This window comes from Palaemon carinicauda, unplaced genomic scaffold (assembly GCF_036898095.1).
Source record: "Palaemon carinicauda isolate YSFRI2023 unplaced genomic scaffold, ASM3689809v2 scaffold278, whole genome shotgun sequence".
Lineage (NCBI taxonomy): Eukaryota > Metazoa > Arthropoda > Malacostraca > Decapoda > Palaemonidae > Palaemon > Palaemon carinicauda.
The window spans coordinates 77,988-103,300 of record NW_027170436.1 but is presented as its reverse complement, the minus strand read 5'-3'; positions in this window follow the sequence as shown (position 1 = coordinate 103,300).

Genomic DNA, 25,313 nt, shown 5'->3' with positions numbered 1-25,313 from the left:
AAAAACTTTCATTCCATGCATCTTATAAACACAATCAGACACCACATTCATTGGAAAACGTTCTTTAACAGTCACTTCATTCACCTTCCTATAATCAATACACATGCGTAAACTTCCATCAGGCTTTCGTACAGGGACAATAGTGCTATTCCAGGCACTTTCACTCCTTTTTATTACCCCTATACGCTCTAATTCCTGACACTGATCCTCTATCTCCTTGGCAATAGGTGGAGAAAAATGCCTGGGACGCTGATATATGGGGGTATCATCACTGAGAACTATTTTAAATTCTGGCAGGTCTGACCCCCCACAATCATCGTCACCGAGACTCATAACTCTCCGCTTATCCCATACCATCTTAAGCAATCGTTCCCTTTCGACTTCACTTATACTCTCATCTAACTTAATTCTTCCTTTCAACGTATCGTAATCCCAATCGTCATCGTTCTTTACCTTACCAGCCATTACCTGTCTCGCCTTAACATATCTTCCATCCTCTACATTGATCAGTGTATACATACATTCCATGCAATCGCCCTCACGTATTCCACGTACTCTCTTCCTCCTAACACTCGGCAACAACCTTACATACACCTGGGGTTCCTGCATATTCATAACACCATCATAAATATACGCACTTGTTTTCACCAAATTACCTGCTTCCATACCTTCCACTACATATTCATCCTTGTCACTATTTGAAATTCCCAGACTGCTCGGCCATGCAACTTTTACACTAATCACCTCACCTTTCTTACCCGTTAACTTTACACTTTCCTTTGCTACCAACGGCACTCCCTTCCACACCTTCGTACTCACTCTGCCGTCGTCCTTTAAATAAAATTCCCCACAAATATTACCTTTAACCTTTATTTCTATCATATTCACACTTGGATGTACAATCATACCACATTTTTTCAGAAATTTATACCCAAGCAGTACGTCATATTTCTCATTCGCTCCCTCAACCACGTAAAAATCATTATCCTCCATCATCAGCCCCCAATCATAAAATTTTCCCGCAACTTTCCTTGCACAGGCATACACAAATTACCAATACCTTTTACTTCACCCTTACATCCCTTAAATTCACAAACCTCTTTTACCTTATCATATGCATTCCTAAACATTAAATTGACACCACAACCAGTATCAATCAAACCAACCAACTCTACACTATTAAAAATCATTTTCACACTCATGCAATCATGTGCTCTTTCTCCCATCACATCATGCAATAAACCCTCACGAACATGCATCACATTCACTCCCCACACACACGAGGACTCACCCAGCTGAACCCTCTGATTAATTAGTTTCCCGAACATCCTGGCTGACTTGATCCCTTCTTCCTACAAACCCTAGCTACATGCCCATCTGCACCACATTCAGTACACTTACCCCGTGGCTCCTTGCACATTCTAGCATAATGACCATCCTTACCACAATTACCACAAATTACATTCATACGATTACTACGGCATCCACTCGCTATGTGCCCAGTCATACCACACCGATAACACTTAACCACTTTCTCTTTCTTACAGTCCCTAATACGATGCCCTGTCTCTCCACACCCGAAACATGCTCCTAATGCCCATCTACACTCGTTCTTTTTATGTCCTACCTTCCCACACCTATAACACCTCTCTTCACGGATACCACTACCTAACCTAACTTGCTGCGTACTAGCACTTCTATCTCTCCAAACTTGATTTCCCTGTCTAAACCCGTCATTTCTCGGCATGGGTATTCCTACATTACTCACCCTAACACTTCTATCTACTACACTATCAGCTGCCCTCATTGGCCCTCTCATAACAGCATCTCTAAAACTACCAAATTCTGGCACACATTCCTCCATTCCAGTTCTTACACTCACAGATTTACTTTCTTTCATACACCTATCCAACTCGTAATCCTCAACTATCTCTAAAATATCATCCCAAGTCAATCTCTCTCTAGTCCACCTCATTTTCTCCTTCCGTTTCAAATGAATAAACTCACACACACTCTCTGGTACTGTACCCAAAAACTTCATTAGTTCCTTATTTTCATTTATTCCTTCGTCCCCATACTTCTTTCTAGCCAATGTTTCTAACCGACATACATACATCGAGATTGCTTCACCCACCTTCATTCGTGCTTCATCAAAATAATTTTATCGCTTATACCTAACACTACCTTTCATACGTTTTACCTGTTCAATTATCCTCTTCTTTACACTTTCATACTCAACCTCTCCTACACTCATTATCACCCCATACATCGTCAACAAATATCCTGACAAAAATTCTCCCAACTCCCTAGCCCAAACTCTCTTACTATCCCCATACTTAGCCTGACAAAACTTTTCATATTCCCTAAAGAAGTCATATACATCCCTACTGCTATGTTCATTAAAACTTTCACACCTAGGTACCTCTCTCATAAACACTGTCTTACAAACTTCCTCTACTTCATTCTCACTACTATCTTCACTGTCTACTCCCTTCTTGTTGCCTTCTTCATTTGAATACAATGAATCTAGTTCTACACTCAAAGTCCTATCTTTAACTATTCCCTTCTTACCCTTTTTCTTACTTACCACCTTCACCCATTCATGATCATCCTCACTCACACCCTGACCTTTCTTCTTTTCTTTCTTCACATTATCTTTACCTTTCTTCTCATTCTTCCTATCACCCTTCGTTCCAATCTTACTATGTCTAGTCCCTTTATTTTCAATATCACTATCACTACCTTCCCCATTATCACTTACCCTATCCTCTTCCACCATCAACCCGTTACCAGAAGCAGAAGCCACTCCTCCGACTGCACCTTCACCCATGACAGTTTTCATCATCCCCATTACTTGCCCTAACATAGCTTCCATTCGTTTCTCATTTTCTCGCATCCTCATCTCAACACCCTCTTCCACTCTCTCTACAGTTCCCTGAAGTTCCCTAAGTTTCCTTTGCATCTCCTCATTCTCACTACTTAACCTCGCATTCTCCAACAACAACCTCTCCTCTCGCTCATTAGACAACCGCAATTCCTCATTTAACATATACAACTGTTCCTCCATTAACTCCATTTCAATACCATTAATATTTTAAGTAATTCCTAAACCTATTTACCCTTGTCCTACAGTCCAGTTTCAATCCCACCTTCAACAGTCCCTGTTCGGGCGCCAAATTTATGTGGCGGGATGTAAACAAAACCCCCACACCCTTGAATCTTACTTCTGACAATTGTCTCCGCAACACAAACTTTCCCCTTACTTTACTTTAAACTGGACGATTGCACGAAGGGAAAACAAACAAAACATAACCTTAAAACTATATTCACCGCAACCAAAACAAAAAATCATACATCATTAAACAAACTTAACACTAAACCAGACAAAAATAACACTTTTATATTTATATTATAGCGGTGTGTGTGGGTACACAGAACTCACCAATCACAAAACCTTTACGAATCCAACACCAACATTCCCCACACAGTAACGAAAAACACTTAAACACTAAAATAAATCACTTAAGACTAAACCCAATCATATACCACAACCCAGAAATAAATCACATCCAACACCAACATAAGCGAGAATGCTAAAATATTAAATATATAAGTTATGTGGTAACCGTAGTCCACAGACTCCACACACTGGCAACAGTCCTTGTAGCCAATTGCCACAACTTCCAGGCAAACAATAACTGGAGTCAATTCGACTGTCCATTCACATTATCGGTGTTCATCATCATCATCATCATCATCGTAAAGAACAAATCTATTTCCAGCCGGGTCGCCAACGCTCAAATTCTCTACGTAAATATATATATCTGCAGTCTATTCCTATGTTCATATTATACGGTCCGGGTCGTCATCATCATGCTATTCATATTTACAAAGCAGGTAGGCAAGCAACACCTTCCAGGCCAACCTAAAACTCCAAGGAGTCTAAAGGAGCCTAAAGGAGGAATTACGGCCTGCAATAAAAAGAAAAAACGCTTACGAAAACTCCTAACTAACTAAACTATCGCACTATAATCAAAGATAAACAATAAACTTTCTATCATTCACGAACGCGCCTAACAAAAATGAATAAAAACAGTACTTACTCCTATACAAGAAAAATCACTTTAAAGCCGGCTGCCAATGAACAAAAAAAAATCACAACCGACTCCTGCTACAGTCAAATATCCAATGCTTTCGCCCAAGCCCAAGACATTCATCACCGCCCTATCCTTGCTAAAAAAGGTAAACAAACAACCTCAAATATACCGACAGTCTTTCCCACTACAAACAATCATTCACTAATTACCCTTGTTCTTCGGCGCGCACCGCGGACACACAAACACGCACACACAAACGCACATACACACACGCTCTCTCACGCGGGCGATCTAGCAAAACTAAAGCAAATGAAATTCTCTCTCTCTCTCTATTTGACAAAACTAAAACAAATAACCACACTTTTTCTTGCGATTTGACAAGACTTAAGTAAATAAACACACTCCCTCTCTCTCTCTCTCTCTCTCTCTCTCTCTCTCTCTCTCTCTCTCTCTCTCTCTCTCTCTCTCTCTCTAATGACAAAGCTAAAGCAAATAAAATATCTCGATGTAACAATACTAAAACAACTCTCTCTCTCTCTCTCTCTCTCTCTCTCTCTCTCTCTCTCTCTCTCTCTCTCTCTCTCTCTCTCTCTCTCGATTTGGCAAAATAAAAAAAATAAATTAACAAAATTAATCCTCCACAATGTTAGCATGGTATGCTAACATTTGATCTACATCAGACGTTGGCAGCACTGGTTACTGTATTTTTTCATGAAATAATCTTTGCAACGGCACCTCCAAAGTTTATCCAGATATACTGTTTTGTATTTTCCTCTGATTATAATACATTCAAGAAGGTAATGTATAGAGAAGAAAAGGCTTGTTTTACGTTTATATATCGATTCCCCAGTATGTTTTCCCCACCCAAAACCCCGAGTTCCCACTGGGGGTCCCCCATTATCGTAGGATATAGATGTATATATATTTCTGAAACTATTCATTTGCGACGGGAACGAGTGTCATTTTTGAAGAGAGCGTATTTTTTTCTATAAGAAAAAGTAGTTGTTTACCTAGGTTACATTGCCCTGTAATACATTAGAATAAAACCATAAAATCACCTCATTTTATATTCCCATTAAATATTATTTATCTTACACTCCATTTTATCTTCCTATATTACTTTTATATATTTTGTTATTAACTTGTCATGCCCCGATTTCACATAAATACTTGCTCTGGACAAGTTTTCCATTCTAGTTCATACATGTTTACTCTCTAGACTCCGTTGTTTTTCCATTAACCAATCACGAACCCATACACATGGAAAGTTTGCACCAGGGGGGGGGGTTAATATTTCCCATCCCCCTTCCCTTATCTCTTCAAATGGTCTCTTCATACCCCTTCCAACAAATCCTTTTCCGTGGAAACCTTTGTCCTTAGTCAGGTCTTTGTTACTTTTCGTGAGGTTTTTTTTCGTATTTTACGATGAAAGTTATAGGAACTTGTGAGTATTTGCTAAATTTCATTGCAATTTTTTTGATACGTCATCCAATGTTGTTAATTTCCTTCAATCACATAATGTAATACCCCAACATTTACAGTGTCCCAAGTGCTGTTCCTTGCTATCGTACAGCAAAGATATTCATGTATATTACTGCAATACTCAAACTAAGGTATCTAAAACAAAGATACGCCGATGTGGTTATACAGTTACCGGCGACCCACAAGTTTCGTCGTCCGGGTCTTAAAAGTAAGTCATTCATTTTTTCAATTTTGATTTGGTCCGTAACTGGAATACAAGCCACACTATTTAATAGGGGTATTACTTTCGGTGTAGCTGAAATGACGAGCCATTAATTTCTAACGAGGGTTTACTGTACTACCCACACCGCTAGTTAGATGGGGGTAGGGGAGGGTAGCTTGCTACCCCCCCCCCCCCCCTTCACACACACCTGTGCTTGAGCTCACCTTGCTCTCGGCTCGGATGGTGGTCAGACGTGTCCGCTCTCATCCTCGTCGTCATATTGGTAGCCATTTAATTGCTTTTGTTCTTTTCTTGTTCTAGTTTCTGTATATGTGAAGTTGGCCCCTGCAATCATGCGCACCTGCCCTGGGTTTCCCGACCGCCCCAGTGGAACATTCATGTCGGCGGTTGAGACTGATCCTCACGCCCTTTGTCCCTCTTGTAGGGGCCAACGGTGTGATAGTAACAACAAGTGTAGGGAGTGGTCTGCCTCCCAGTGGGAGAGGTTTTCGCGACGACGGAACAAGTCCATACATGATATTTCTCCTTCGAAGGTTGCTTCGAAAGGAGAAAAACCCAAGGCCTCTTCTTCCGTTGCCCAAACCTCCTCCGAAGCTCCCACTCGGTCGATCTCTTTCCAGAGACCGTCGAGTGGTAGCATAGACCAATATATTGTTAACTAACCTTGGGTCTCGAGAGATGATGTTGCTACCCCTAGCGAAGCAGCTCCACCTCTCCCCCTGGGGGAGGATATGTCACTAACCTCTGTATTTCAGCTTTGGTCCTACTTGGGGCTTATGGGTTCACCCTCCAAGGAGGTTTTGCTTAACTAGATCAGATTGGGTGCTGCTGTCAAGCAATCGTCGTCACCATTAGAGGTTGAACCTCTGTCTCTAGTCGACGTTGTGGTGTCAGAGGTATCCAATGCGGTCTCACCCATCTCCTCTTCCACTCCAAACTCTACGGTAGCTGACGGCTTAGTTTCTCTCATTCCTGTTCAACCTACAAGGGGGTAACTAAGTTCATCGTCAGTCTCTCCTGCTAGTGTTTCTCCCCCTTTGGGGAGTTCACTTACAGAGACTCCTCTTCGGAGGACTGCAGAAGGTCAGCTTGCTGATCCAACGGCCCCCAGAGGCCGCATTCGTCGGAAGGCTTGCCTTTCTCTTCGCCATAGAGGCCTTCCTTCGCCTGCGGTGAGGAGGCGCCTCTTAGGTTCAACATCCTAGTGCATGCTTTCGGTATCTTATTGAAGATTTCACCTGAAAGGTCCACCTGAAAGGCATAAAGAAGAGGTCTAATCAAAGCTGACTTACATGCAGTTATTGTGGTGGAAGCCAGGCCTTGTTCATGTAGGTGGATGAAGATGGAGAGACAGAAATCTATTGATATTTCTGTAGGTTTCCTCTTTTTCACGAAGGAAACCCACTTCTTCCAAGACGATTCATATTGTCTCCTAGTTGAATTTGACTTGTATTCTTCTATAAAGTCGACCTTGTCTTTTGAGGTCCCAGACCTTTTCTTGGCTGCTAGGGCGAGAAAATCATGAGATGTAGGTTGTTGGTTCTCGAGGATGAAGCGTAGACAGTCGACTTCTGAACCCGTTGGGATAGAACTGGGTTCGGTAGAGGAAACAGCTTCAGTTTCAATTCTAGAACTAGAGGGAACCAATTGCTTCTGGGTCATTTGGGGGCCACTACTGCTGCTGTTCCGCTGAAGGAGCTTAGCTTGTTGAGGACCTTCAGCAGGAGATTGGTTGGTGGGAACAGATAGATTTGATTCCATCTGTTCCAATCGAGAGACATGGCATCTGTTGCTTCTGCTTGAGGGTCCTCGTAAGGGCCTACATATCGAGGTAGTTTCTTGTTGTCGCTCATTGCGAAGAGGTCGATCTGCAGTTCTGGGAATTTTTTCAAGGTGAAGGAGAATGAGTCTGCGTCTAGGGACCATTCTGTCTCCATCGGCTTTCGCATGGATAGAGCATCCGCCGTCACATTGCGGAACCCTTGCAGGTGAACTGCTGATAAGTGCCATCTCCTCTTCCTTGCCAGGCAGATGGCTAGCATCACGTGATTGATGTGAGGTGATCTCGAGCCTTGTCGGTTTAGACATTTTACTATCACCTCGTTGTCCAAGACCAGTCTGATGTGGACTGATCTGCGAGGTGATAGTTTCTTCAACGTTAGGAAGACTGCCATAGCCTCCAAAATGTTGATGTGAAAGGTTTTGAACTGGTGTGACCAATTCCCCTGCACTTTCCTTTGTTAGGAATGGCCTCCCCATCCTTCCAGGGAGGCATCTGTGTGTATTACCACTGATGGTTGAGGTGGTTGTAAGGGAATTGTTCGTGTTAGGCTCTTGGCTGTTGACCACGGCCTTAGTAGTGTGCGCAATCGGGTCGGTGTCAACCTTTGTTGATGTCTTCGAGCGTTTGATGCGTATCTTCTCCAGACTCCTGACGCATCCTTTAACTGTGCTTTTAGCACTGGGTCTGTCACTGCTGCGAACTGGAGAGAACCCAGTACTCTTTCCTGTTGGCGTCTTGAAATCATCTTGAGTTTCAGTTGTCTCTTGACAGATCCCGCTATCTCTCTCCTCTTCTTCGGTGGAATGAAGAGACGGTGTGACTGTAAGTTCCAATGGAATCCTCACCATTGAAATTCCTGAGCTGGAGAAAGGCGAGACTTCTTGTGGTTGAGCTTGAAGTCTAGGTGTTCCAGGAGCTGGATCACCTTTGTGGCTGCTTGTAGACAAGCCGTCTTGGATGCTGCCCACACCAGCCAATCGTCCAGGTATGCCACTACCTGAATTCCTTCTAAGCGTAGTTGTTGGACCATTGTATCCGCAAGTTTCTTGAATATCCTTGGGGCTATGTTTAGCCCAAAGGGCATGGCTGTGAAGACATACTTCGTCTTCTGTAGCCTGAATACTAGGTAGGAGGAGAGGGGGCGCCTGACTGGTAGGTGCCAGTAAGCATCTGCCAGGTCTATTGAGACTGTGTACGCCCCTTTTGGTAGAAGGGTCCTTATGTGTTGTAAGGTAAGCATCCGGAACTTGCTGTTCTTGATGAACTTGTTGAGTGGAGACAAGTCTAGAATGACTGAGTTTGTCCGAGTCCTTCTTGGGAACACAAAACAGCCTACCCTGGAATTTGATGGACTTCGTTTTCCTTATTACCTTTTTGTTCAAGAGTTCTGAGGTATATTCTTCCAATAAGGGGATGGAGTGTTGGAAGAATTGAGGAAAAGGGGGTGGAATTTTGTTTCATTTCCAACCGAGTCCATTCTTGATTAGGCTGTGGGGCCAGGGATTGGAGGTCCAACGTTCCCGAAAGTGTAAGAGTCTCCCTCCTACCTGGACCTCTCATTGCCGAGATGTTCCTGAGGATCTATTTCCGTGACCGCGTCCTCCTCTACCCCTTAAGGGGGTTTCCTGAGGAACCTCTTTTTGAGCCCCCTCTTAATGAGAGAATGCCTTGAAGAAGTCATTGAGCTTCAGCACGGCATTTCATTCCCGTGCTGAAGCTTGGTGACGGGCAAGAGGGCTCTCGAACTTGGGGAAATTTCTCCCCCAGTTCGAATCTAAATTTCTCTCTTTCACCTTTTTCTTTTTCTCAATATTACTTCGACCTTATCCTAATTTCATAAAATTTCTTTCGTCTTGCTTTCCAAACTCTGAGAAAAATTTCCCTCATTATATATGTGTATACATTATGTACATATGATTTTTGGGCTCAAGCCATGGCGTCCTGATGGAAGGTTCCTTTTGGTAGCTTCCTTGGGTATATCACTACTAAATATTCCCAGAGAATTTAACCACAGGTTATCACAGAATTCTAACTTCTGGAGCGAGTATCCTAAAGGTTTCCCTTTTAAGACATCGTATATCAACAGGGGACGTATGTATTAACGCGCCACATAGCTATCTACACCCCAAACAGAGTTAACACTTCGGTGTGTAGGGGCGGAGAATAGCTGGGGAGCCGTTCCACAGCTAATCTCGTTTGTGGCTACTTTTGGTACTCGAGACGTAAACAAACGGGCGCCATTGCTAAATGACGTCACGTCCGTCCTCATCCTTCTTCTAGTAGCTTGCCTTGCTAATACGGATTTTCCCTTGTGCATTTTCATCAACTTGCATCTTCGTCATGTCGCTACCTTCGGCCTCGCCTTCTTCTGGAAAGTTGAGTACAAGGTTCCAGTATTGTTTAAATAAGCCCTGACCGTAAAGTAAATTTTACTTTTTGAGATATTTGATGTTTTGTGGCAGAGCTGTGCCTCCACCGGACCGGCCATTTTATGGCGTCGCTGTTGATTTTGCATGCCTTATTTAGATAGCCTCAACAGCTTTTTCCGGTCTCATTAACTAATCGATACTATTAGTTATTTAGTCTTCATAGCTAGGAACTTTTATATCGTGTTTTGACGCTCGTTTATCGGTCATCACCTGACCCCTTACCAGTTGGCTAGTATAGCCCCTAGGCCAGAGTGCCTATATCAGTGTTCATGCATGATTTTATCAGTGATCCTAGGTTATTTATGAAGATAGTGGCATTATTTTACAATACTATTGACTGTGATGCAAGTGTTTTTTGCCTTCAGGGACCATATAAGGGATAGGTTAGATAGTGTATCTTTCTAACCTAACCTACCAGTAGGACCCCTATATGCTTCCTTCATCCCCTGCCTTAGGGCACCCCTTCTGTGTAGTCTTGCTCCCCCTACCATGTAAGGGAGTCAAGCTCTTCTCAAAGTACTATATCGCTTCTCTGTCCTCCCTAAGGGAATGATCCCCCTTAGGGTTGCGTCCGAGGATGAGGAACGGCTAGTCCTTCCTCTATTGCTGGGGCTAGGTCTCCGACCTTTCCTGCAATAGCGATACGTCTTCCGTCCTTCCTAGTTCAGGGTGTGACATCCCTGCTCTAGGTTAGGTTTCGGAGAGGTTAGTTCTGTTCCTTGCTGAAACGATACCCATGCACCGTTTTCAGTCAGGCTGCCTTACCTTAGGCTAGGGAGTGTCCTCCCTTCCTTGGTGGCCGCTCTGGTACAGACCCCCACCTCAGAAGACTCTTCTCTTCTCCCCTCCCCACCTATCTCTTGTATGGCCTAGCCTATGCTTAGGTTAGTCTTTACCCATTTGTCCCCTGTCCTACAACTCCTCCCTAGGGTGGAGTGGTAGGGCTACCTTGAGCTCCTGTATGCAGTCCGCTCTGGTACATATACCCTTCATAGTGTCCTATGAGGTTAGCCACTAGATGCGTTCTGTCTATAGGGGTTCTCCCCCCCTCTTGAGTGTTCCCTGCCCTCCCTTGGGCTCCCTTAGCTCCCGGCCCTCTGCGGCCCCCGCTTCTGGGTGATAGGGCTAGCCTCTATCATGGGTACACTCACTCAGGTGGGATGTCTTGGGGTCCGTGGCTGTACCCCTACATCCCCCCTTCTGTCTCTTTCTCTATCCGGGTGCCGGTCCCTTGCCGCCTCTACTGTCGGTGATACCCACCTCCTACCTTGGTGACTTACCCCTACCCTCTGCGCCGCCAGTCCCCCGCGTGTCGGGGGATTGCCGCCTGCCGCCGGCGCCTAGCCGATGGCCTTCCCTCCTTCCTCATAGCCTCAGTCGTCCGTCCACCGGCCGGCCCTCGGAGTGCCGGCATCCACTGCCGGCACTCCAGTTCTGCTATAACCATCCTTGCCCCTGTCACCAAGCCGGCTACCTCCGGCTGCCGGAGCCGCCGCTCCCTGCCGGCGTGCCGCCGCTGTGCCGGCACTGTGCCGGCGGCCGCCACCCTGGTATTACTCTTGACTTCTATATTGTCTTCCTTAATGCCAGAAACTCTGCTGGAGCGGCCTCCGGCATGCCGGCGGTCTGCCGGAGCCTTCCGGAGGCGTCAAGACAACTTGCACCCCCTCTACTAGCTATCATCTGATGTTGATAGCCCTACATCGCAACCAGATGACTTGATTACGTAAATGGATTGGTATTATCTTACCGTTCTATTAGTAACCATGCTGTCTTCTTGCATATCACAGATTTCCAGCATGCTGTGTGTATCTTAGCACGGCTGGTTGCCGGAAACCGTTACCCTATGGGATCTTCTAGTTCCCAATTCTAGTGTCTGAGTGGTCTCAGTCCTAGCCTTATACCCTTGACCATTTCCAATAGAATTCACACTGCCCTACGGGCATTCCATGCTAAATTCTATCCTGTGCCTTCGATCACAGCAGATTGTCTATGGGTGAAGGTCATGGTAACCAGCCGGGCGAATTACACGGAGTATGTATCTTTCTCCTTCTTTCAGCCCATTCTCTGTGCATCACACCTAATGTCAAGTTAAAATTAATTAATTAATATTTAACTTTAGTTTAAGAGTCATCCTTATGACTCCCCCATACTCATGTTCTCTTTCTCTTACAGGAGGAGCAACTGAAGTGTGACCACAGCTTCTGTGCAGTGAAGCGCCCGCACTTCTATGGACACACGGCGTGTAGGACCCACGCCCCTTGTGCCAACAAGAAAGGGGATCTAAAGTTCTGGGACCCGCAGAACTGTACGGTCTGCCAGGATCGCCTGGTCGATGCGTTTAACAACCCTCCCTCAGCGGAGATTAGGGACGCTTCTCGAGATAAGCTACGCAAGTGGGTGCGTGGCTTCCAGAAGAACGCCACTGGACCATACCTGGCCACTGAAGACATGAGGGCCTTATTGTTCCCAAAGGCTTCCCCAGATTCTGTGGTCCCCAAGGATCAGATCCCCACCGTCCAGATCACGGTGGAACCCGATATCGTCATGGCCCAGTCCATGCACGAGTGTCACCTGGATGCCGAAAACGAAGAACGTATGTCGGATATTTCGGAGGACACGGAGAGGACCCTCATGGCCCAAGGCGCGGACGATGAAGAGGACCAGGTGGATTACACCGAGTCGGAGCAGGAGGTCGCTCCGCCTTCCATCCCCGCCCCTACTCCTACACCAACGGAAGTGTCTCTCCCGGCTACCTCCGCTACCCCGGATCCCATCCCATCCGCCCAGGAGATGTTCCGTATGATAGAAGCCTTTATGGAACAGAAGCTTCAAGTGACACACGAGTTCATCAGGTCCATGGGAGGTTCCAAAGAATCGAAGAGGATTTCGGTTAAGGACCTCCCGATATGCTCACATGCCAACCCCTGGAGGTATGCTGAGCATATGGTCATCGCAACAGGCAGGATCTTCATCAGCGATTAGATCGGCTTGGTTGCCCTGGAAGAAGTGGAGTTCTTCCCGAGCTTTGAGGTTTACCCGGACTGTTACGTCCGGCTTCGATCCGAACCTGCCTCTAAAGAAGAGACCGAACCCAAGGAGGTGATAGTGTTCGATCTCCCGAAGGCTCAGGCTATGCTAGCCAACGCTTTCAAAAGTAGGGGTTTTACCTGCTCAAAGCTTCCGGCACTGAGCAAGAAGCATCCTACTTACGTCGCACCCGACGACGCAGTCCTTCCCTTTACGGAAAAGGCCTTCGCTGAGTGTCACAAGTCAGTGGAAGAAGGGAAACCCTGTCCTGCACTGGAGGAGTGCAGACCCTTCTCCATGGTGACTCCCCCCGACGCTCGACACTGGAAGGATATCCAGCATACCTTCGTGGTGGGAAAGTTAGATCCTGACGTAGCTGGACGTCAGTTTAATGAAGACCTCCCGAAACTTAATGACCATCTCCTTCGTCGGGAACAAGACACGAAGGAAAGGCTCGCAGCATCCATGTCCCTCCAAGTACAGCTTGACGTCATGGCTGGTGACACCAGAGTCCCCGACCACTACATGGTACTCGCCAAATCGCACATGGCGACTCTGGTAAAGGACCTGTACAACTTCATGAAGGCTCGGAGAGCCTGTCGAGAATTCGTGTTCTCAAGTGCCACAGTGAGACACGAACCCCGGAGGCTGATTTCCTCCAACATCTGGGGTAAGCACCTCTTTCCCTCCGACCTTGTGAAAGAGATCACCGACAAGGCTGCCACTGAGAATAGGAACCTTCTCAACAAGTGGGGCATGTCAAAAAAGAGGAAATCCTCTCAGGACGATGGCCCTCAACCTAAGAGGAAATCCTCCAAGAAAAAACCCCAGCAACGTCAACAGAGAAGGCAGTTTCCGGGACCCACTACTCCCCAAGTGGCTGCTCAGCCACAACAGACCTTTCAGTTGGTCACCCAACCGGTTTTGTCCCAGTCACCGGTTTTCACCCCTGCCTTTGAACAACAGACAACTACCTTTCGTCCCAAAGGTAGAGGCTCAAACAGGGGTGCAGGCAGAGACGCATCTTGCCGTCCCTCCAGAGGCAGAGGAGGAAGGGGAGCTAGCGGCCGAGGCAGTAAGCCCTCGGGACACCAGAAGCAATGAAGTGCTTCCGGTGGGAGGAAGACTCCGCCAATTCCAGGATCGTTGGACCTTCAATCCCTGGGCACACAGCATCGTCAAGAAGGGTCTAGGCTGGAGTTGGACTCAACCACCCCCAACCTTCCAGCAATTCTTCCAACAATCAACCCCCCTTATGGAAGAATATGTCCTAGATCTCTTGAACAAGAAGGTGATAAGGAGGGTAAAGTCCACCAGGTTCCAAGGGAGACTGTTTTGCGTCCCCAAGAAAGACTCTGACAAGCTCAGAGTCATTCTGGACTTATCCCCCCTCAACAAGTTCATAGCGAACGACAAGTTCAAGATGCTGACTCTTCAACAGATAAGGACCCTTCTGCCTTGAGGTTCTTACACGGTCTCCATAGACCTGGCGGATGCCTACTGGCACGTTCCCATGAACCATCACGCTTCCTCCTACCTAGGATTTCGACTCCAAAGGAAAAGCTACGCCTTCAGGGCCATGCCCTTCGGCCTCAACGTGGCCCCTCGGATCTTCACAAAGCTGGCGAACGCCATAGTACAACAGCTCCGCCTCCGAGACGTCCAGGTGATGGCCTACCTCGACGATTGGCTAGTCTGGGCTCCATCGCCCGAGGATTGTTTAAAATCCTGCAGCAAAGTCACCCAGTTCCTAGAACACCTGGGATTCAAGATAAACGCGAAGAAATCTCGCCTCTCTCCAGCTCAGAAGTTCCAATGGTTAGGAATCCAGTGGAACCTTCAGTCACACCGCCTTTCCATCCCCCAGAAGAAAAGGAAGGAAATAGCAGGGTCTGTCAAGCGACTACTGAAATCCAAACGGATCTCAAGACGCCAGCAGGAACGAGTTCTAGGCTCTCTACAGTTCGCCTCAGTGATAAACCCAGTGCTTCGTGCATAGCTAAAGGATGCCGCGGGAGTCTGGAGACGTTCTGCATCCATCGCTCGAAGAGACCTCAAGAGACGGCTCCCAAACAGACTTCGACTTCTCCTCAAGCCGTGGTCGGAAGCGACGGCCCTGAAAAGGTCCATCCCTCTACAACACCCACCTCCATCACTCAACATCCACACGGACGCTTCGCTGGAGGGTTGGGGAGGTCACTCCCACCAAAAACAGGCTCAAGGCACATGGTCTTCACTATTCAAGACGTTTCACATCAACATCTTGGAGGCCATGGCGGTCCTTCTAACACTGCAAAAACTCTCCCCGCCTCCCTCGATCCATATTCGTCTAACCCTAGACAACTCGGTGGTAGTTCGATGTCTCAATCGCCAAGGCTCAAGATCGCCCCAGATAAATCAGGTGCTTCTAACAATCTTCCGTCTGGCAGAGAGGAAGAAGTGGCACCTGTCTGCAGTTCACCTACAAGGGTTCCGCAATGTGACGGCGGACGCTCTATCCCGGACAAGCCCGATAGAGTCGGAATGGTCTCTAGACGCAAGATCATTCTCCTTCATCTCTCACCAAGTCCCAGAACTTCAGATCGATCTCTTCGCAACGAGCGACAACAATCAACTTCCTCGATATGTGGCCCCGTACGAGGACCCCAAGGCAGAGGCAGTGGACGCCATGTCTCTGGACTGGAACAGATGGTCCAAGATCTACCTGTTCCCTCCCACCAACCTTCTGCTGAAAGTCCTCTCCAAGCTGAGAACCTTCAAAGGGACAGCGGCCCTAGTGGTTCTCAAGTGGCCCCGGAGCAATTGGTACCCCCTGGTTCTAGAGCTGCAGCCCACGCTGATCCCTCTCCCGGGCCCAGTTCTCTCCCAGCAAGTACAGAAGTCGACTGTCTTCGCTTCATCATCGAAAATCAAGGACCATCTCATGATTTTCTCTCCCTAGCCGCGAAGAAGAGGTTTGGGATCTCGAAGAAAAGTCTAGACTTCCTCGAGGAATACAAGACCGAATCCACAAGACGGCAATACGAATCATCTTGGAGAAAATGGGTCTCATTCGTCAAGGCAAAAAATCCTAAGGAAATCACCATTGATTTTTGCATGTCCTTCTTTATTCACCTTCATGGACAGGGCTTGGCAGCCAATACGATTTCTACTTGCAAATCGGCCTTGACTAGACCACTGTTGTATGCCTTCCAGATTGATCTGTCCAGCGACATCTTCAATAAACTACCGAAAGCATGCGCTCGTCTACGCCCAGCACCCCCACCGAAACCGATCTCCTGGTCTTTGGACAAGGTGCTCCATTTCGCCTCCAACTTGGATAATGATTCATGCCCTCTCAAGGATCTGACTCAGAAAGTTATATTTCTTTTTGCTCTTGCTTCAGGAGCCCGAGTCAGCGAAATAGTGGCATTATCAAGAGAAGAGGGTCATATCTTGTTTACTGACTCAGGAGACCTTACCCTCTTCCCGGATCCGACGTTTCTCGCCAAAACGAATTACCCACCAAAAGATGGGGCCCTTGGAGAATATGCCCCCTGAAAGAAGATGCCTCTCTATGCCCAGTAGAGAGCCTCAAGGTCTATCTTCGCAGAACTTCGGACTTTGGTGGAGGCCAACTCTTCAAAGGAGAAACATCGGGCAGCGACCTGTCACTGAAACAACTAAGAGCGAAAATCACCTACTTCATTCGCAGAGCGGATCCTGACAGTACACCCGCCGGTCACGATCCTAGAAAAGTTGCATCGTCTCTGAATTTCTTTCAGAGTATGGATTTCGAAAGCCTTAAGAGTTTCACAGGCTGGAAGTCCTCGCGTGTTTTCTTCAAACATTATGCGAAACAAGTGCACGAAGTCAAACATTTTGTGGTAGCCGCAGGTAGTGTTATGAAACCTGCACCTAACTCTGCATAGAACAGGGAGTTACTTGGGACTCTAACTCTTCGGGTGCCTATGTTGACCCTCGAGTGATACGTAGGGATGTCGAAAACACTTAGTGCTTTTCATATAACTGTTCTTATCCCAGGTGAAATGTCATAGTCGTCACACGAGTGCCGCATGCCTAGAGCATGATGTGTTTTATTTTAAAGACTGACGTTCCTCGAGAACGAGTGCCTACTAATAAATTTGAAATTCTCTTTCAGATTCAATAGCAAGTCTTTCATTACTATGTACATTATAATTTGTTGTAAATTAACTTTACATAATATTGCAATTCATTTATTTTCTCTGCAATTGTGAAATAAAATTCTTATTTTATTACTTGTACGTCTCAATCCGCTCCTACTTATCCTATGAAATACATGTCTGTCATAGTTTTATTATCCCCTTCCTCTTATGGTTGATGAAGATACTAAGGTCTCAACCCTTATTATATATTCACCTATGCAATGTAATATTCCAATACGAATACTTACTCTCTTCATACCTTAGAGACGAGACAATTCTCCACTACATACAGTGCCTAACCACCACTTGTCTGCCCTTGAGAATGTTCCTATATGAATGCCAACCATTCAGTCTTGTCTCCAAGTTCTTCAGGTTCTTCTAGCAAGGTGAATAGCCCTTCGATAACCACTTTGATCTCGGCATGGCCCGTGGGAACTTCACTGCCAGGGGGGCAGGAAGGTCTCTTCCCTACGGTTCTTCTATTAAGATTACTATGCTACCCTGTTCAAAGCCCTTGGCACTTACTCAAACAGGGGAAAATCTACCACGATACATTGATTCTCTGGTATTCTTCCATCAGGACGCCATGGCTTGAGCCCAAAAAACGGATTTTGAGCGAAGCGAAAAATCTATTTTTGGGTGAGATAGCCATGGCGTCCTGATGGACCCTCCCTGCTACTTCGTCCAGTTTTTTCAGGTCCCACCCTGCTCTGCTGTATCATGGCGATCGGCAAGCAACTGGCTTCAGGATGAGGACGGACGTGACGTCATTTAGCAATGGCGCCCGTTTGTTTACGTCTCGAGTACCAAAAGTAGCCACGAACGAGATTAGCTGTGGAACGGCTCCCCAGCTATTCTCCGCCCCTACACACCGAAGTGTTAACTCTGTTTGGGGTGTAGATAGCTATGTGGCGCGTTAATACATGCGTCCCCTGTTGATATACGATGTCTTAAAAGGGAACCCTTTAGGATACTCGCTCCAGAAGTTAGAATTCTGTGATAACCTGTGGTTAAATTCTCTGGGAATATTTAGTAGTGATATACCCAAGAAAGCTACCAAAAGGAACCTTCCATCAGGATGCCATGGCTATCTCACCCAAAAATAGATTTTTCGCTTCGCTCAAAATCCTTTTTTTTTTTTTTTTTCTCCTATGGCCTGGATGTTTCTACATCCAATGTAGCCCCGGCGGGGATGTTCATACATCCTTTATTGCTGCCTGCTTTGATGAGGGGGTGGAGGTATCATGGTTGGGAGGTGTTTGCATTCAAAGCTAGCCTATATGTGAGAGTATTGGATGATTTCAGCCATCCCGAAGATGGTTTGGACCTTTTTGGCAGAACTATTCTCTAGTGTTGGGTCTTCGGAATCCAGGGGGATTCAATGCTTGGGGTAGGACTCTCGGCTTTTGGCCGGAAGCCCGTCATTACAGATATGGGGAGGATGATTCCATAGTCTCTTGGTCTCAGGCCTAACAGGCGGGTTCAGCTTACACCTGTGCCTCTATATCTGTTTTGATGCTATCCTTCGGGTAGGGTATGGAGTGGACCATCTGGGAAGTATACTCTCATTGTGCCGATAGTGGAGAGTGCAAATTTCCTTTCTGACGTGTGATGGCCTAACATTCTCGAGCAGGTACATCAAACTATCTCTCTTCTCTCTCTCTCGTCTAATGGATTCTTTAAGTAACGAACCCCCATCCCCTGGATACGCTGACTCTCCCCCGGCACTGTTGACGACCTCTGCTAATTCAATTAAGGAAAATTCTGTTGACGAACTAGGAACAAAAAAGGACTCCTCTACTAATGTTTTAAAACCAATTAAGTCGGGTAACAAAGGGAAACTAAGAATCCTTCATGTTACCCAAATTCCAATAAATACTGATTATGATATATATAAAGCATTTAGATGCTATGGAGTGATAAAAGAAATTAGAATGAAACTTGAAAATGAAAAATGGCATTCATGGATAACTTATAATAATCATGAAGAAGCATTCAATGCAATATGTAACATCAATGATATCAAAATTAATAACTTAAATGTCATGGGTGCCCTATGTGATAAGATACCAAACAGTTTGGATGTATATAGACCTGCTGACTGGTTTGAGAAAGATATCGATTTAACTATGCTCCCCCAAAGAAAGCCAAAACCACCAATGTGGCTTGTTGCTGAACCTAAATGGAGTAATGGGAATTATTTTAAAATTAGCAAATAATTCAGAAAAAAGTAGGAACCATTGCACTAGGTGATATATCTCGCTTTGGGAAAAATAGCTTCTTAAGCCATGCAAAATCATACACGCAATCAGTTATACAGTGAGCCCTCGTTTATCGCGGTAGATAGGTTCCAGACCCGACCGCAATAGGTGAAAATCCGCGAAGTAGTGACACCATATTTACGTATTTATTTAACATGTATATTCAGACTTTTAAAACCTTCCCTTGTACGTAGTACTGTTAACAAACTACCCTTTAATGTACAGAACACTTAATGCATGTACTACAGTACCCTAAACTAAAACAGGCACAAATATTAAAGGCGATTTTATATCATGCGTTTCCTAAACACGCCAAAAAGCATGATAAAAAATGGCAACCAATGTTTTGTTTACGTTTATCTCTGATCATAATGAAGAAACAAACGCATTTACACATCTGTGTATAGGTTAGTTTTTGCATCGATTATATTGATTACAATATTCAGTACAGTATGTTGATTTTGTTATTACCAATGTTTTACTTAATTTTTCTTAGGACTTCCAAATGAAATGTTTTTCTTTATGACGCCGCCTGAAACGACGGCGTCATAAAGTACGCTCAGTAAACAAAAGAAGGCATTTAACGCGCATGATGAAAGTGATAAATAATATTACAGTAAAAGCTTTTAGAAAATGTTATTACAAATATTATTTACTGTATCTATATAAAATCATACATACGTAGCAAAGCAGGAAAACAATTTACGAGAGAGAGAGAGAGAGAGAGAGAGAGAGAGAGAGAGAGAGAGAGAGAGAGAGAGAGAGAGAGAGAGAGAGAGAGAGAGAGTTGTTTTACGTACGTAAATGTAAATTTAGAAAAAAAAAAAATAAGCCCCATTTCATATAAAATAGGTTATTACAAATATTTTACTTTATCATATTACAGTAGTCTGTATTTTTAAATATTAAACTTAACCGGTGAATATATATATAGCTTACGTCTCCGACGGTCGACAGATTCCAAAAACTCGCGAGCAATCACCATGAAGGCTGCCGGGTGTGCCCACCAGCGCCGACTATCGGCCAGATACCGCATATACTTCTCCATAAGTTCAGTTCCTCTCTGTCGGTGGTAGTGGCAGCATTGGTTCCGCTCGCGCTTAACCTCAAGTTTTTACTGATTGGTGAAGTACTTGTTCATGGTTTTATGGCTTTCGCCGTGTTGGATTATTCTCAAGCAATATGATCTTCAAAAGAAATGCTTTTGAAAGGAGAGAAAAATATTTTTTTTACCCTTGCTTTTTTTTTTTAATCTCTCTCTGGATTTTCCATAGAGAAAAGATGGCCGACCCTTCCCTCAGTGTACGAAAGTGTGTTAAAGGCTTTTAGTTTTTATTTTATCACTTTATAAATTATTGTTGATATTTATAGATTTACCTCTATATATTTTATATCTCACCCGCCTTTATTAGGCCTCTTCGATTCCCTTTCCATTTATACTAAACACCGAGATAAATTTTCTTGGAAAGCGAAGTTAAACAACGTTGAGCCCATTCAATTTTTATATTTGTTTAGATTGATGAGATGAATATTTTTAGAAAATATTTTAAGAAATTTATTCTTTGAATAGTCTTCGTGCTGTTTTCAAAGATGAACTAACGTTTGGTTTATTTATGCTATGCAGTTGGCACTCTATCGTTACGATAGAAAAAGAGAGAATCACGGTTTCACTTTGCAGAAAGAGTAAATCGATTTTGACGTTTTGTTCATTCTTCTTACAAACTGAAGTTTTTTTTTTAAATACTAATATAAAGGAACATGTTAATTTTCAATTTCTTAGTCCTTTTAGTTTTTTCCTTTAGTCAAATAACCTTTTTATTGACGAAGAGTGAGTCAGCCTGTCTCTTGTGAGTGGCAAGAGAGCGAGAGAGAGAGAGAGAGGGAACGATCCAAATCTTTATTCTCGCAGATATTTACTCTCGTCCCGAGTCTCTGTACGGGGAGAGAGAGAGAGAGAGAGAGGATAAAACGTTCTAGTTTTTATTCTCATCCCAAAGCACTGTACGGTGAGAGATTGAAAACGTAGTCCTTAGTGATTTAGTTTTAGTCTCCTCCCAAGTCACTGATCTTTTTAACTTTATATATTTCCGTTTTATTCGATATATATGTATATGTTTATTAATTTTTGCATGTGTGTTTCATTTTGTACTAATGAGCTTACATTATACGACATATTTCGCAATTCTAACCTTTTGATTTAAGGGAGAATTGCGTGCTTCAGGTATAAATCAGCTTTTTTCAATATTAAACTTAGCCGGTGATTATATAAGCTACAACTCTGTTGCTCGACAGAAAACTCTACGTTCAAAATACGCCAGCGATCGCTATGCAGGTAGGGGGTGTACATCAACAGCGCCATCTGTCTAGCAGGTACTCAGTACTCAATGTAAACACAGAACCAATTTTCTCTCTGTCGGGCTACCGGCAAGACCTACTAATACGCTGTTACTAACTGGATTTGTTTTCACAACTATTTGGTGAAGTACACTATTCTAGTTTTGAGCTTTCGCTATGCAGGTGTTTTATCTTCATCTCAAAACTTGAACTCGTTTTGGATAGATTTAATTAGGGTGACAAAGAGAGTATGGACTCTCTTTCACTTTTAAATGGCCGACCCTTCCCTTAGACGGAAGTGTGTTTAGGTTTTTAGTAATTTTGCTTAACACGTTATAGATCTATATATTTTATATCTCTCCGCCTTTATTAGGCCTCTTCGATTAACTTTCCATTTATTATAAACATATAAAGATAATTTTTATGTTTTGTTTATATGCGACCTTTCCTGATAGTAGGCGGTCCTAACTTGGAACCGAAGTTAGTCAACGTTGAGCCCGTTATATCGTATTTAGCCTTTAAAGAATTTAAAACTTTTTAAATTTAATGTTTTATGAAAGAATTTCTTTGATAGTCTTCATACTGTTTTCAAAGATGAACTAACGTTTAGTTTTTTAGACTACGCAGTTGTTGACGTTCAGGACGTTCAACATGCGCTCTATCGTTACGATAGAGAGAGAGTGTATCACGGTTTCACTTTGCAGTAAGAGTAAATCGATTCTGACTTTTGTTCATTCTTTCTTAGCTTTAATGTTTTAAATTCTAAATTAAAGGAACTTTTTATTGGAAAACCTTTCAGTTTTTTTCCTTTAGTCAAATAACATGTTTTTTTGATGATATATAATTGGGCTCTTCTCTTAGGTGCGAAATCAAGAGAGAAAGAGAGAGAGAGATAGAGACGGAGGGAGAGAGAGAGGAGAGAAAACGTTCCGTTCAAGCGGGTAACGTTGTTCTCGTGTTACTTGCGTCCCTAGTCGCTGTACGGGGAAGAAGGTAAAACGTTTCTAGGGTTTTATTCTTGTCCCCAGGTTATGTGCGGTGAGAGATTGTAAACGTAGTTTATTTGAACTAGTGTTTAGTCTTTCCCAGCCACTGAATTTTTTATCTTTATATATGTTTTCTGTTTTTTGCTAGTATTAATGAGCTTGCATTATACGACTGATTTCGCAATTACTACCTTTTAATGAGGGTAGAATTGCGTGTTTCAGGTAGAAATCAGTAAAAGTTTCGATTTCAGTGAAATAAGTGCAAAACAGAAAATCATAGTGATAAAGTGATATGCGCAAAGTGTTACAGTGTTGCGTCCGAGGGTTCGTCTGTTCGTGCCTGTCGTTCACCTAGTCCGGGACCTCTTGCAAGCTCCCAAGCCCAGGGGAGAAGTAATGTCGAACAACTTATGGGTTCGTCAGGCCTTGATCAACGAACAGACGTTTCCCTCCGTGGTTTCGGGCGTATCTACCCAAGATCGCCCCACCCACACAAAGACGAGAGAGCCCATTTATTTCTCGTCTGCGGAAGAGGTTTCTCGTAAGAAACCATGGACCAAGGTCTCGCAGCTTATTAAGCGCAAGTCGGTCCCTTCCGCGCAAGTCCAACGGCCCAGTTGTAGCCACTGGGTCAGTTCGGACTCGCTGCAGTCTTCCGACGACTGCTCACCTCCTAAGAGAGGCAAAGCGGTACCGCATCAGGCAGTCACACCGTCTGTTGCCGCACCTGCTCCTGTAGACCCTAAGTGGTCTTTGCTGCAGACCATGCAGTCTCAGTTAACGTCATTGATGCGGGACTTTCGTGCGGAGAAGGTTGACACTGCACCAACCACGGTTGTGCGTCCTGTGGACGCTGAGGCGACCTTCTGCCGCACTCCAGCTGAGAGAGTCCCGCCACCCATGCGTTCCAGTGTACCCTGCCAGCCGTATGTTGACGTTCAGTAACGCACGGAACCTTCCGTTGACGTTCGCGAGGTACAACAACAGTCTAAGTTGTTTTGTTTTGACGCGGTGCGTCAACCTCCGCATTCTAGAGTTGTTTTGACTGCTCAGTATAGACAGTCAAAGCAGTCTCGAGTGAACACTGTATGTCCTCACGCACCTGTTGTGGTTGACAGTTCAGTTGTTGACAGTTCACAGACTGTCAAGCAGTTACATGACGTTGCCTTCTGGTCTGCTACTAATGCACCAGTGAGAGACTCACTGAGGTAACCTAGCTTTTATCGGACAAGGTTCCTGTAGATGAGAAAGTGCTGTTCTCCCTCCTACTGATATTCCCTTGAGGACTGTCATTTGGAGAGGAGCCTTAAGCTGCTTAGCCTCCTATGGACTTTAATTAAATCATGATGATTTTTTAAGGATCTTCGTCCGGATCTTGTAACTGCTGCTCCTCGTTCGCCTAAACGTCAGAACTTACACTAGGCCTAGCTACTTCGAAGCCGTTGTTTTTAAGCTAGTGCTCTCTCGCTCTCCTAGAGAGCGTTACGTTGGCTAGGCGACTGGTTTTTGCACCAGGAGGAGTTTTAGGGATACAGCCTTTGATTTCCCTTCTTTTAAACTGGCTTATAGAGCGAGAGTCTGATAGGACACGAGAGAAGTTCTCGGCTTGGGAGTTCATGCCTCTGCCCAGATAGACTTCTCAATTCTGGTAGACTCGCCCTGGCGCCTAGCCAGGAGACGCTCCAAGTTGTTTACAGGTCAACTTCTCAACTTTTGTCGAGCCTTTGGAGTTTTGCTGTACTATTATGTCACACATAACAAGGCTTTCAGGGATGGTAAATGGTTCCGCCTCAGTCGCTAACCCCGTCTGTTGCCACACCTGCTCCCGTAGACCCTAAATGGGCTTTGCTGCAAGACATGCAGTCCGAGCTTGCGTCCTTGATAGAGGACTTAAATGCGGAGAAGAACCTTCTGGCCAACAACCTTCCAACCGGTTGGTTGTGCGCCCTGTTGACGCTGAGGTAACCTACTCGCATCTGCCAGTTGAGGTGGTTCCTCCTTCTGGCCAACAACCTTCCAACCAGTCGGTTGTGCGCCCTGTTGACGCTGAGGTAACCTACTCGCGTCTGCCAGTTGAGGTGGTTCCTCCACCGATGCGACCCAGTGTGGGTTGCCAGTCGCACGTTGACGTTAAGCAACGCTCGGAGGTGGTTGTTGACGTTCAGGACGTTCAACAACCAGCAGAGGTGACTTGTTGTGACGCAGTGCGTCAACCTCAGCAACCCGGTAGGGTGTTGACTGCACAACCCAGACAGTCTAGACAGTTTCGGGTTGACGCTGTACTTCCTCGCGCACCCATGGTTGTTGACAGTTCACAGACTGTGCAGCAGTTCCATGATATTGCGTCCGGCTCCGTCACGCATCCACCAGTGCGACCGGATTCAGCGAGTCAGACGTTGCCCACTCCGTTGCCGTTTCCTCATCAGTTTCGGATGAGGAACCCTCTGATGAGGACGTTGCTGAACAAGACGATCAGCCCCCAGCCCTGCTATCCATCCAGAAGATGCTGAAGAAGGAACGCT